The sequence below is a fragment of the Pleurodeles waltl genome, chromosome 3_1 (genome assembly GCF_031143425.1).
Source record: "Pleurodeles waltl isolate 20211129_DDA chromosome 3_1, aPleWal1.hap1.20221129, whole genome shotgun sequence".
Lineage (NCBI taxonomy): Eukaryota > Metazoa > Chordata > Amphibia > Caudata > Salamandridae > Pleurodeles > Pleurodeles waltl.
In genome coordinates, this window is record NC_090440.1 from 1,476,694,232 (window position 1) to 1,476,709,659 (window position 15,428).

The window sequence follows — 15,428 nt, forward strand, 5'->3', positions numbered from 1 at the left end:
TTCAACGGTTTTAGAGCACCTTTTACCATGGAAGGAATAAGAAATACACTGTTAGCATGGTGTGAAGAAATGTATTAACATTACAACAAATCACAATACACCATCGTAAGACATTATATAAATTGCTCCTTCTGACCTAATGACATCAGAGGTGTTAGAATAAACCGATTACCTAAACAATGAAAATATTTATAAGTGAATGAATTAGAGTGTGCAAGCAGGAAGAGCCTTAAAAAGTATCTAACATTTTCCTCCAAAGTTTCTCAAGAACAACATGTCATTTCAAAACAAACAGTGCACAATTTGCCGCCTACGGTGTCAATGAGAAATGTAAACACAAAGTGAATATTATGAATTAGAAGCCATGTTTTTTCAAAATAGACTAGAAGAATATCTTTCTGTACATCACAATAACTTTGTTTCCAATGGAAATGAATCATATTAATAGGTGCATATAACACTAATAAAAAATAACTTCTACTTTAGCCTTATCCAAAACTTAATTTCAAAAGGTGCAATTTTCACTGTATTCTGATAACCAGGAGGCTGAGATCTGCAGTAGGTTTTTCATTGGTATCACAACCCCTTCAAATTGATGTGAGTCCAGAATATTGAGCAGGGAATATGAATAAACCTTTATATAATAGACAAAATATCAAGGGCAAAAATATCTACAGGTATGCCTGTATAGATTTTGTATACCAAACTACATTTGTATGTACCTTGGCAATATATATCTTCAAGGTATGTATTTGTGGAGTTGTGGACTATAATTCTATACTTATGCACTTACTTACTCACATAGTCATGCATCTAAAATAATCAGTGAATCCTTCCATCAAATTTTAAAGGATTACGTCAGCTCTACTTATTGAAATCAATTTTCTATTCCATGTACATGTCAGCCCATGTCCTAAGTCCTGACACACCCATGTTCCTGGTCTCACCCCACCCGTCTTAAGAGGTCCCTGGAATGGTAATATGTGTACCCAGATATTCCCTCCTCTACACACACACAGACTAACAATATTAATCCAGTGTGCTTCACCCTTTAGTATGGTATGCCATAGTCATTGTACATCTGTTTTGCATGGACGTCAGGTTAAATAATGCACTGGCTTGTAGACTCTAAGCCCTGTTATCACCTGTAGTTTGCTTCCCATGTGAAAGGTACTGTTGGCCATTTGAACTCAAATCTCACCTACAGGACTTGTGCAAAACTGATGCAGCACACACCTGTGAGCACCTCTATGCAGACCAGCCATTTGAACATGCGCTGCCCTTGCAGATGTTTGGAACAGCATAGAAGCTGCCATCTTTTCGATTACACTGTTATGCATTGCTAGAAAAATAAGTTGTGTAACACAGCCCTTGGGTTTATATGTCACCTTCCAAAACACAGGACAAACATAGTTATCCATGTCAACTGTCTTGTTCTTCCTCCGACCAGTCTTAGTCAGACCACTGAGTATGTACCTTGTGAAATTGCTGGATCCTGATTGACCCAGCATCCTGTCAGCCTGACTGGCACCTGTCTGTGAATTACCCTAAAGGTTCCTTGTGGCTACATATGTATCATACTTGCTTTCCCAACCCTCACATTCCTCTGGGGGTATTTTATCAGGTGGTTCTTCAGTGCATACTCAAATACGTTATTTAGCATAATCTGCTTATTTCTCGTACCATAATTGGGAACTTGTCTCCAAATACCCAAATCATGGCTTATCCCTTGTCTGGGTCTCGTGTATGCATCAGCGACAAAATGTGACAGTGTACCATGGCCGTATGCAAGGATTGGGTATGGTGCCTCCAGCAGAACCAGCAACCTCTGATAATGTGCATGAAAAGTCCACACATGTTAGGACCCTGACAGTTCACACGCTGATTCACATTACACACAACATATTGATGGGCTGTGCGTGGTGAATAGCTGCAAGATTAATCAACTCAGAGCTATTATGTTCCCAGATGCAGTGGGAACTTTACAGGCCAACCTGTGTACAAATGTTGTAATGACACCTGCCGGTAAAAAACTCCTGAGATATGATCTCACTCAGCACACCAAGGTTACCCTGTTGACAGTCTCATAACACGTCTGCAGTGACAGGGTGGGACCATCCCCATGTGGATTCTTATATCCTCTTTGGCTGTACTTCCAATGATCTCCGAAGGATACTCAGTAGATACAGGAATAGCCGCCACTGACTCATGACTAGACCTGGAGGTAACTGTGACAACATAGACCCCTAAAAATATACAGGATCAACATTGGCCCACACACATGAACCAGACACCTCTGTGCAATTGATCACTTGAAATATGTGGCCACGTGCTGCTTGGTCTGCTGGTCCGCTACTGCCACAGGAGAGTTGTGGCCCTGTCATATGACCACAACTGTGGCGTGATATTACAATTGTGGTTCACCTTTGGCTTTCAGTGTCAATAACACGGTACCCACTTAGTCAGTACATGTGCCTGACTCATGGTGGGTTCACCAACAAGTGCCTAGGAAGCAGTATCCAAAATTCCAGGACATGTGATGGGCACGTTTTAGACCATTGACATGAACAAGCGTCTGCTATCTATCCGGTGCATGCTTTGTCATTTGTGGTGTTTACGTTACCCAAAAACTAGAAAGTGCACACAGCAGATGTTGCTACATGTATGATTAACACATGTCCTCTCTCATTTCCACACTGACTTGCATCTGAGGGTTGGACACATTGACTCCACATTCATACAAGCATATTTGCAATGATGCATCTTGTGATGCTCACACAGTGGGTCAACAACAATATTAGTAGCCAATGCACACACATTGAGCCATAGGCATTGAGGTATTGTACTTATGTGCGTCACCTTGATATCCTCTCCTGACGCCAAACATTCCCAATTTGTGCAATACAGATATGTAGGCCACATGTTTGGCCATCTAGTGCATTGGTCAAGAGTGAAAATCCTGTACATGAAGTAGCGGATCATGGTCCGCAGTAGTATGATGTGTCACATGTGCCCATACACCATCATGACCAAAGTGGGTGCAATCAGCCTATCTCAGTATTGTCACAACTGTAATATAACATTAAAATGGTAAAATGACCCAATCCCAGTTAATGCCTGAAATTCTGCATATACGTGTCAAAAGATGACGCACAAGCATCCAAAAATGACGCTTATGGCTGAAAAACGACACATAATGCCCTGAAATAACCATTGCCCCTGAGCTGTATCTTCCACACTGTACCTCAGAAAATTGGTCAAGTGTAAAACTATTTCCAAACATATGGATGCGGGCTCATATCTACTCCTGTGCGTCGACAAAAATGACGTGCAGACTGCATGCGTCAAAATATTTAGACGCATGATGATGAAAACGCCCGCCATTTTAGGCAGGAAGTGATGTAATAGGATATCCTGTTTACAGAATATGTACAGTGGGTGTACTTTCACTTTCACTTTGCAGTTTGTGATATTTCCTGACTGTGTGGCTGTGTCTCAATTTGTCTCTGTATATTTAGTGAATTTGTCTCCTGTGTGGTCTTTTTATTGTCTTTTTCTGAATAAAAACTTGTTGTAGTATCCTGTCTGAGTGTTTTTTGTGCTCATTTGTGTTGTAAAGTATTGTCTTTGTTTTGTTGGGAGTCTGTTGTGGGTAGTGTTAGTTTGGGTATAGCTGGGCTGTGTTAGTTGTTTACTTGAAGTTTTTCCTGTTCTACTTTCCACCTATTCTCCTTTGTTCCTCTTTATCCCCTATTTCTCTGTTGTTACAAAGGTGTTGGGTAGGCCTCATCTTGCCAAGATGGGAGAGGAGGAGCTGGGTGGATTTATATGGCTGGTGTGCCATTTCCTGCTCCTAATGATTGAGGCAGGTGGGCGGGTGATACAGGGGTATCACACTGAGGACCGGAGGCTCAGGTGGGCAAAGGTGTTGCATCATTTGCAACGGATTTATAGGACACCAAGAAACGACCACCAGCTGAAGCACCGCTGGGCTGACTTTATCTACAGGGAGCAAGATCTGCTGGACCACCTGGGGATTGTGATTGGTGGCCCTGTTGGTGAGTACAAATCATGTTAATGTGCATCTTTAAATGCTCTGTAGTGACATCAGCTGATTTTTACAATATCTGCCGGCAATGTTGTTGAGTGTGTGGAATGCTACTGAAACATACAGGGTCATATATCTACTTTGTTAAGGACCACAATTGCTAGCTGTTAGGAAGCAAGAGCTCCGCATACTTACTGAATACATTTGCATTATGTAAGTTAGTGTCGCCTTTGTGTCAAACAGCAACACAAATCAGGAGCCAATTCGGTGTAGATATAGGCCACAGTTGCCTGTGAGGTATAGACATTTCAAAATCATTACAATCATTTGTTGACGCAACAGCTAGACTGACATTCACTACATGATGCTGAAAATGAGTGCAGGCTTCACGTCAATTGATGATAGCAATGTGGCCCGAATATATGTCTCATGTGTGCCTGGTGGGTGTGTAAGGAAACCGATCATGGAAATTCCAAAAATCTTAGGGATTATTGTGTCCCTCCTTCATTTCGGATATATGTCTGATCTGGATTTGAACACATAGGGAACAAGTTCTAGCTACGCTCAGCTAACATCTTAGACTGGTATTTGGAGTTTGTTGTGCCACATTTCGATTAGGGATGGCTGGCCAAAGGTATGCACATGGGTTCATATCTCTATGGTTGGTGCAACTCATCATAGCTGTGCCACATCAAATGAAGAAACTGTAACAACATGAGGGCCAACAACTGTCCCTGCCCCTCTGTACATTGTACCTGTGTGTCATAAATTTGTCATGGTCACAATGGCTGGTTGACTGGTAATGCAGTCCTCACGGAAAGTGACTTTGGATGTCTCTCATGGATACACATGATGAGGCCAATACACTCCATTATTATGTCTGCTCACTAATGAACGAGCATGTTTGCCACCACATGATAGTTAGGGCCACTGCATGTGTGCAGAAATGTGTGTATCACTCACTGGAGACCCATGGTATGTACATGTTAGTCGTGCTATATTGGATGCAGTATCATCATGCCTGGGAGGCTTTACTTTCTGATGTAATCTTACACATAGTAATTGTCTTTGGAATTGTTGTACAGTGCACAGACAGTGAGCACATTTCTCCCTTCCATGCCTTACAGGTGGACCAGGTGGCTCAATTCGAGGACCCAGACAACTCCAGTAAGTGTTGATGTGCGTGTTATGTGTTGTGTTTGCTGGTGATGTGTGATGGACTCCTGTGTTTTGGACACATAGCAAGGTGTGATGCGCTGGCCAATCATTTGTTTTGTTCCATGAGTGGAATATAATTTTATCACCATCTTTGAGTTTGCCAATCCTTATCCTATTGTCTTATTAGGTATTCAAGGTCAGTCCTGTAGGCATGGCAATGTGAATAGGGATGAGTCATGTGGATAAAACTTGAATCAGAAAGAGTCGCACTGGACCAAATTAGTGATTTAGTCAGCCAGTCAGACCCAAATTCTCCCGGAATGGGGCTGCCAAATGCTTACCCACAGACATAATGTACAATGTAAATATTAAACTGTATGTTAAACTTCCTAGCAGCATATAGCTCCACACGTAGTGCTATGAGTATGTGGCACTTGAGTGCAATGGCCTAGGTGTGCATGCAACTCATGGCCAGGGGTGTTCTTGCATCTCTGTGTTTGTTGTAAGTCATAGGTTACTGGTAGTAAATGATGTGGACAAAGTTCTGCATTTCCAAACATGAGTGGCGATGGGCTTGGTCAAGGGTTTGCTGTCTCCTATTTGAAGATTCTCCTTACCTGTTGTGTGTGTGCTGAGCCAAACACATGTCCAGCTTTCCTAAGCTTCCTGGGTGTCTTTGTTGTTTGAAATTATTAGTTGTTAGTCCACCACCCCACCCTCAAACACAGGCATAGGTTTGTGAATAGTGTACCTAGGGCTGATGACACAAGTTTGGTACACAGACATGTAAATCAATGAATCTTTTGTCTGAACCTAGTATACACACTCATGTTTTGCACATGAGTACTATATTGGCAAGTACATTTACAACTAGCAGATCAATTGGCCCTAGATTTCCATCCCGTACAATGACATTTGTAGCGCTGGCAGTGGTGGAGGTCAGCCCTGAGGGGTTCAATGTTGTATTTGTGCATGCGTTGACAGGATTGCTCTTGTAGGTGTTGGGCAACTGTATTACAGCTGTGCTGATTTCCTTCAGCCTTTTTTCAAGTTCCCGTCAAGATAGTTGTTCACCCTTGCATAGCTGCTGTCTGTTCTTCAGTTGATATCATGTAGGAACGCACCCCCTCTAGGCTGGCTGCCATATTTTTGCACTCCCACCCGCACCTCCTTGGCCAGCTCTGACTACAGTTCTCTCAAAGCTGGTGCCAGTGTCGTCAGAGTCCTCAGCTGTATTGGAGCTGGCAGGTCTTACAATTGGGGTGGTGGGTGGATCCTCTGTGATGGCTGCTGGATCTGTGCTCCTCCTTGTGACTGAAGGTGGGGTCTGGAGGGTTCCAAGGACCTCTTGGAAAGTCTGGTGGCTGATGTTTGTCAGCTCGTCATCCATGTCATCAGGGTATTCCTGGACAGGCATATCCGCAGGAGATCCATCGCCCTCTGCAATGAAATACGGTACAATTAGAGTGTCTGTGTTGTGGCATTTGTGATGTAACATGCCTGCCTTGTGATGCATTTCACATTGTGATCTTGGTTCCTGTTCATTGATCCAGTCTTTCAGATGGGCATTCTACCAGGCCTATGCCCCACCGGCATGTCTCATGTATTGTAGTCAGTTTGTGGGCTTGTCAGCATCATCTCCTCTTGGTGTTGGTTCTGCCCAAACAGTGAATTGCCACCTTCTTGTCTTACTCAACCCTCCCCCTACTTCCATTCTCATGGTGAGGCCTTTCACTGGCTGTGGGTGCTCTGATGGCACTAGCAGCACACTTAACAATCTGGACCTGCCCCAGTCTCTGATCTTTCACATCCACCTATATGTTGTTGAAATGTAGCGTATACTATGCACGGCACAATATGGATGTCAGCATTGGTAATGTATACAGCTGATGTTGGGGAATGTGTGGTACATTAGGTTGGCCTGATAGTCGTAGCAGTGTCCTATTTACTCCTCTGACTGTGCAGGTGTATTTCAGTGACCAGTTACATGTGTCCTCCCCCTCAATGCTGTTGTCTGAGCAGTATGACATTTGGGATGTTGCATTGTGACCCAGGCACAGGATGGACCCTGACATGCAGCATGGGTGTGACATTAGTGCTGTGTACCTCCTAATGTTGATGACATTGGCTGATGTTTGCAGCAACTATGGGCATTCACATTTGACAGGACTGGAACATTTGTCTTGTTTCAGGGGATTGTTAACGTTGTCATCCTAAACCCTCTAATTTGGGTGTGTATGGTCCATGGGGACATTACTGCCATTGGCTACTTGACCAGCACACACGGCAGAGGTGGTAGTGGCAACTGTTGTCAATGTTACATTCCAGTTGTTGGTATGGCTAGATGTTGTTAATTGGGCCCTAGTTAATGTAGGAAGTATAGTGGCTGACGTGTGACGGGATGTCAGTTTGACGTTGTGCCCTTCCCTCCTGGCGTGGCTTTACCTTTGCAACATCGTTGGCATGGCAGCATACCCCCATGGAAAGGTTGTTGGTGTTGTGTAATGGTGTGCCCCAGGTTTCCTCTGAACGGACCATTCCCCCGTGCCGTGCCCCTTTACCCATGCCACTTCATGTATATGATGACTTGCGTGCATTGTGTAGTAGGTATTCCCCCCCTGTTGCAGTTAACATTAGTGCATTTTAATTCACCATGCGATTTACCCTGCATGTGCGTTGTCTCCTGGTAGTCTGCGCTGTCCGGTCCTTGAATCCCTGTGACGATCTCCTCAGGGATGACGGCTGCGACCATATCCTCCATGTGGTCCAGGGGCTCTTGTGGTGCTGGACTCCCACCTCCAGTCTGCAGTGCTGCCTTCCTGTTCCTGGCCATCTTTTCCTTGGTCCTGCGCTTGCAGTCATGCCAGCGTTTCTTGCAATTGATAATTGTTCTGCGTACTTCTGCCACACTGTTAATCTTGTCAACAATTTGTTGCCATATTGCCTCTCTCTTACTGATTGGCAACTTTGAGGTGACAAACAGTTGGTGCTAGTGTTCCGCCAGGTCTTTAACCAGAATTTCCTGCTCCTCTGCACTGAAGCGACACTTTCTTTTCTTCTTCTCCCTGTCGTGGGTCTTGTGTGGGTCCTCCTGGCTGGTTCCTGGTCTGTTTTCATCTTCCTGGGGTCTGTACAGGCATCTGGGATCCATTTTGGCTCTCCTCTGCTGAAATGTCTGTGTTTGCGTCGAGTTTTGACGCTATTGCCTCAAAAAACGCTGCATATTTGGTTGCAGTGTCGTAAATCGGCTCACAGTCATTTCCGCTGCGTTAATGTCATTTTCCTTTACAATGTGACGGTGTGGTGTGCGTCAAATAAAATGACTCACACCTGTGGTTTGCGCCGCCGTGCGTCAAAGTATAAATTTGAAGCCCACACAACGCACAGAAATGACGTTAGCCGGTGGTAATATTTTTGCCGCAAAACTGCATTGGTGCAGTTTTGAGTCCAAAAGTATAAATATGGGCCTGAATTAGGTATGGCAAACCTTTTAACATCACAAGATATACATATAAGTACTTGCCAGCCTTACGAAATTGCATTGCTCACATATTGTTTTTCTTTTTGCACTAGATAATTCAAATTTAAGTTTATTTACTCATTTGGTGTATCTTTCGCATTATGCTAAACACAAAAATATATAAGTTAATAACTTCCAGTTTAAAACATAGGCAAAATAATATATAAAATAGAGTGACATGCTGCTTGGAGTTAGCTAAAATACATTCAGTGACTTTACCTACAACACTACACAGGCATTTTATAAATATGAACAACTCTAGCAAGACAATAACAGCTTAATCAATATTTCTTAGAATTAAGACTATAAAATATTTAATTGAGAGTTTTAATGAAGACATTTTTAACTTGCTAAAAGGATATTTCTGTTGCTCTTTTAAAAACAGTACCTAGGATACATACTCATGCTATTAAAAATGTAAAGGAGTGCATTGTTCAGAGATATCAAATAGCCATTACATTATTTTTAATGGAAGATTGCAGACATGGAGGTGTTTATCACTGTCCACAGGAAGCTATTTACAATGCACGGAATCATATTATAATTTTGGGATTTCTGAGATGAATCACATGACATTTTACTTTTACAGGACCTAAGATATATTGGTAGAGGAGAAGGGGACAATGGAAAGCTATTTATAACATCTTACTTTCCAGTTGATCAAAGGAACACATGGTAAAGTTCAAGAGAGGGAGATCAGTGTGTCACAGAATGGTTATTTTCTGGTTCCCCCAATGCAAGTGGCACTTAATTTCTGATGGGGTGAAACAAAAAATTCCAGCCCCATCAGAAATATGAGACTCACAGAAATACCAAATTATTTTAAAGTTGACTAAGAATTATAGATTCTCTGTGAACCCCCTCATTTTTAAGTGAACCCTCACAATGGGCTTTATTTTTGCTGCTCCCACAGTTACTCCTACCCCCAGTGTTAGTATGTCTGGGGTGAGAAAATACCAGCCAGATCCCAGCTGACTTGCAATAAGTGCCTTCGTGTTCCAGTGGGTCCCTGGTCTTTGCCTAATACATTCAAGACAGGATCCACTAAGTAGGAAAGGTTTTCAAAGAACAAATGTATTAATGTTTTTTAGAATGTTATAAAATGTAACACAGATTGCAGATCAGGGTATGAATACCAGTCAGAACACAGAAAATCATGAATAGCACTGTAAATCAGAAAAAAGAAAATAAAATCCAATCAAATGGATAAAACTAGGCTTTATTAAGATTGTCTCTGAGACTTTGAGCATTAGATGCTCTTTACACTGCTATGTAAGAATGTGCCCACCAACGCCCCAATTTCTTTTTGGATTAAAATCCAATCAAATGGGTAAAACTAGGCTTTATTGAGATTGTCTCTGAGTCTTTGCATTTTAGGTTCTCTTTACACTGTTATGTTAGAATGTGCTCACCAAGGTCCCCATTTCTTGTATTTCTCACAGCAACCCCTACATTTAGAAACTGCCTTATCATGGTGGAAACAATGATCCATTCCCTGGTAGCATTTATGAAGTGCATCTTAACAGATCACCATTGCCGTTAGCAATGAGAAAGTCAAAGCCAATGTACCAGAGCCACAGGAGCCACACAGTTTCTTATCTCTAGACACACTAATTTAATTTCATTTCACAAACTTAACTTGAATACAAAGGTATTCATAAAAGAATCATACAAATACAGTATAATAAATAACATAATTAAAAATCAATAAAAGTCTAAAATAAATCTGAAACAATTAAAAATAGCATATAACAATCAATTACTGTACAAACATAAAACTATGGAAACCCCTAATCCGTGTGCATAGAATGCTGGGCATGCACTGGGGCTGTCAAGAAGGCTCCAACATGAGCAATTACCTCTTCATCAGCCAGCTCAACCAAAGTCTTTAAAACTTCCCTACAATTGTTGATCTCACATCGCTTTACAAAGTGTATCAATAGAAGCCTAGTAAACATTAAACAGTATTTACAGAAAATGTAAAGTGCACTATTGTTTGTCCTGACCTCCCTTCACACTGGCAAGGTATGCAATCAAGACCAACTTTATAACCCAAGGGGAAACTTAACAAATAGTTCATCGCCCCAGCCCTAAGACGAAATAGTGGGCTCCGCTCCCATCAACACATTGGTCTTTTCATGTACCCTGCCAACCGATATAGCATAAGAGAGTCAAAGTATGTAGCCATGCTGGGCTTTTCCCTCTCAGAGGTCAATCTTTCAGTGTCCCTCAGATTATATTATGCCCAATATAGCTGTTTTTTGTTAACATATGAGACAGCCTCAGGATGCCTAAAAACGTCATACAAGCCCGACTTGTGCAAACATGATGCCACATAGGATAGCCAAGGAATCTCCATTCCCTTTTCACAGCTAAGGCAGTCCTTTATGATATCCCTTGTGAGACTTGCATCTTTATTCTTCCAAACTGCATGCCATAACAAGGGCGGTCAGGTGGCGAAATAATCCTCCACAAAGCAAAGGCCCAATTATCTATGACATATCACACTAGGGGAAGAGATGAGAGCAGCCACCACCCTCCTACAAAACCTATTCTCCTCAAGCTGAATCGCGGCACATTTCTGGAAATCCCACACCAGTACATTACAGAGGCTAGACATTGTGTGTTATATATTTCTAAGAGAGGGAGGAGAGAACACCTCTACCCATGGGTTTGGATAGACTAAACAGAGAGGAAGGTGCCTTAGCTTACTTCACCCTACTATGGGTGATATGCAGAGCCCAACTGTCGGTGCTTGCAAATACCACCCCTAAATAAGGGAAAGTGCTAATGCATTTTAGAGGGTTGGAACCAACTATCATAGTAGGCAATTGCTGTTTCTTAAAACCACAGTCCATAATATAAGACTTGTTAAGATTAGTCAGTAGGTCTAGATCTCCTATAAAATCAAAAAACATATTAACTAAAAGACAAAGGGGGTCATGACCGCCAGGGTCGACGACCACGGAAGCACTGCCAACAGGCTGGCGGTGCTTCCTTTGCTATTCCGACCGCGGCTGTAAAGCCGCGGTCGCCCAGCCGGGTCCGGCGGTTTCCCGCTGGATTTCCCCCGGCTGGGAGAATCCTCCATGGCGGCGCTGCTTGCAGCGCCGCCATGGGGATTCCGACCCCCTTCCCGCCAGCCTGTTTCTGGCGGTTTTCACCGCCAGAAACAGGATGGCGGGAACGGGTGTCGTGGGGCCCCCTAACAGGGCCCCAGCAGGATTTTCACTGTCTGCTTTGCAGACAGTGAAAATCGCGACGGGTGCAACTGCACCCGTCGCACCCCTGCAACACCGCTGGCTCCATTCGGAGCCGGCTTCAATGTTGCAGGGCCTTTCCCGCTGAGCCGGCGGGCGCTCTTTTGGCAGTCGCCCGCCGGCCCAGCGGGAAAGTCGAAATGGCCCCCGCGGTCTTTTGACCGTGGAGCGGTCTTTCGACGGGGGAAGTTTGGCGGGCGGCAACTGCCGCCCGCCAAAATCAGAATGACCCCCAAAGTACTTTGTGGGTACGGGCTATCAAAACAGCATCATCTGTATATAACAACAAAAGCAACAAAGAACCAGTAACAGTTGGAACTTACCGAGTTATATTTTTTTTAAAAAGGATAAAGACTGTTTTTATATAAAATAAATAAAAGCGGGGCAAGGACATATCCTTGTCTCACTCCAAGGTGGACCTCTATGTCATTTGTAACTTCACCATTCTTATTAAAAGTAACCCTGGCCTTTAAATCCATATGCAAGTAGGCCAGAAAATGGACCAGTGTTTCATCCAGCCCACAGATTACAATATTTGACCACAGCTTAGAACGGTTCACACAATCAAAAGCTTAGGTCTAATCCATAAAAGCCAGGAACAAAGGGTAACGTTAGGCAATCGTATATGTCCCAATCACCAAAGACAAATTTAAACACTGTTTCATGGTCCCAACATGATTCCTAAACCTGTACTGATAGAGGTACAAGATAGACTTCTCTTCAGCCCATTCCCTTATTCTATTAAACAAGATTCTACCTAAAATCTTTACTGTTGTGTCAACCGGGAAAATGGGCCTATTACAGCTTGGCTGCGAACGAATTGCTATTTTGAATATTGGAATTATTATAGCAGTAGACCAGGAACTTGGTAGGGGGCTATGGGTTAAACTGTTAAAAACATTCACCAGCAGAAGGGCCCATAGATCAGGACTAACTTTATCAAATTAATTGGAACACCATCAGGTCCAGAGGCCTTACCCCCTAGACTCTGGGTGATTGCACTGTGGACCTCATCCACAGTTACTGCAGGCCTGCTTGAATTCAGTGCAATCATACATCCGCTTGTGGCTTGGGGAGCAGCAAAAATGTTTGCATAATGAGATTCCCAAGCCTCTGGAAACGTGACTGCTTTCTGAAGAGGCTCCCTGATTTTAATGCTTTGTGTTATTCACAGCTGCCCAAAGAGCTTACTATCCTTCTTTGAGGCAACTGAGGCCAGGGAATCCCAAAGAGACTGAAGTACTTTCGCCTTCCTCTTATTTACAGCCTACTTGTAAGCCTTTTGCCTAGATCCCACCTCTAACCGATCCTTGGGTAGATTTGCCAATACCTCATGCAGATAGCGATTGGCCCTTCTATATTCCTGATCAAACCACCCAGGCAAAGTACTACCTACATTTAGAGGGCACATAAACTTTGCTTTAATGCATTCACACAGCTAAGAGAAGGTATTGATTGTTTTTGCATTTGCACTATTTTAAGACAAACAGACCTCTACCAAATTAAGACTTTCTCCTACTGTATCCCCGAAATGTCACGAGGTGCAAGGCATCAGTAGATGGTTGGATTGTAGTGATAGCATTCTTCTGTCTAAAATTAGGTCTGGGGATAACATGAAAGTTGCTTTTATCGGGCTGTAATTTCCATAAGTAGAGGGAAAAACCTTACCATACAACAACAGGATTTCCAAATTCCCTGATATAAAAATGTGATTGATTATCGAAGAGCATCCTCAGCCCCTAATAGTTGGCACCAGGAGCATGTCTAATGGGCCACCTCCAATACGCTATTAAGTTCATAGGCTGCCAGATAGCTGGGGTCATTAACTGATTCTAGTAAATCCCTCAAGGGCTTAGAATGATTGCCTATTTTAGCATTAAAACCGCTTGCAAGACAATATCCTGCTAGCTTCCCCTCAATTCCAACCCTATTTTGCAGAGGTGAAATAAACTCAAATAGGCTCTGAAATTTAGAGTTCAAAGTATTACTGAAATTGTTATTATAAAAATTCATAAAACACAATATCACATTCCTCTTAAATTCAACAGCCTAAAAACTCTCATTATTGGCTTCAATAACTTTCAAACATCCCCCATTAGAGAGATTCACCCAAATTCACAAACCACCTACAGCCTGTCCAAAGCGGGATGCTGTAGCTGGAATACTAAAACTTTCAAACCTATTTAATGACAGATTGCGAGGTTCCCAAAATTCCTGGAGCATAATTACATCATAAAATCTTATTTAAAATTAGTTACCTAATCTGGATCTAAGATCTTAGAGTGGAACCCAGCTAGGTTCCAGCTCAATACAATAAATATTCTGTAGCTAGCCCCAATTGTATTTTTAGAACATCAATAGCATCATGATCTAGTGAACCTACGTGTGAAGCTGAAGTATTTACCACAACCTGTGTATCAAGACCTGCATTACCCACCAGTCAGTCTTGGTCATCTACACTATTCAAAGGAGAGAACCTATTAACAGCTTGCAGGAAGGACAGTTGAATGCTGCTACTACCCCATTGTCTGCCACTAGGTCAGGCCAGTAGAAATACCCAAGGAGGAGAGCACTGATCACCGTTTCTTTTGGGCTAAATTCTTCCTGCGATTTTAGCATTTTTTAGCATAGGAGGGCTTCCTGAAGTTTATTACAATGCAATCCCCTGCAATAACCCTACCCACCACACTCTCTGGGCCATTATTAGCTGATTAATATTGTTCAAATTGAAATGCTTGTGTTTAACTAGCCAGTCCACACACTTGTTTTGGAGTTCCAGCCAGTTCAGTTTGCGTCTATTTAAGAGGAATAACCCCTGCCAATACCACAACATATGGGCAGGAAGCTGAAGGTAAATCCAAATGATCTCTGCTTGGTTCCCACCCTTCACTGCAGTTACTTTGCATATTGGGGCTAACATATAATCCCCTCTTATGAGGTCTGGCCAGATCCCTCTGTGTACCGACTGCTATTGTGGAGGAAGATCCAGTGGGCTTTTTAGAGGAATGGCTTTCATCAGCAACTGGTTGCAAAGCATCAGAACAAATACATGGAAGGGATCTACCACTGTTAACAGGTCCAATCATTTAGCCTCTATTAGGGACATTTTAGCATATGTGTCAGCTACGCTCTTTTCAGTACACTGCAATTGGCTCCATAGTTGAGAAAATTTCTCCTTCATGGTTGCACGAAACCTTACACAGAAGAATTCAAAATCAGGCATGCTCTTAACCAAGGATACTTCAGGATAAGTCTGCATCACCTGGGTGTTATATTGCTTAAAGCCCCATGAGGATAAATGACTTTGATACTTTCCACAGTTTTTATTATTCCCAGCGGGATCTCTCCTTCAGGGCTTCCTACATTTCACAACAAGTTCTATTTCAGGGCAGCTTCTGTCTGGATTTTCCACCAACTGAGCATCACCTAAGCCATTGCTGGC

The 15,428-nt window shown here is 42.8% G+C and overlaps 1 protein-coding gene across 1 annotated transcript in view; it reads left to right on the forward strand.

Annotated features, from left to right (window-relative positions):
• THSD7B (thrombospondin type 1 domain containing 7B) overlaps positions 1-15,428 on the forward strand; it is a 2,268,639-nt gene that overhangs the window by 120,084 nt on the left and 2,133,127 nt on the right. The window contains exon 2 of the mRNA XM_069225078.1: positions 5,176-5,215. The gene's annotated coding sequence lies outside the window, so the exon portion shown is untranslated. The remainder of the gene's footprint in view (positions 1-5,175; positions 5,216-15,428) is intronic.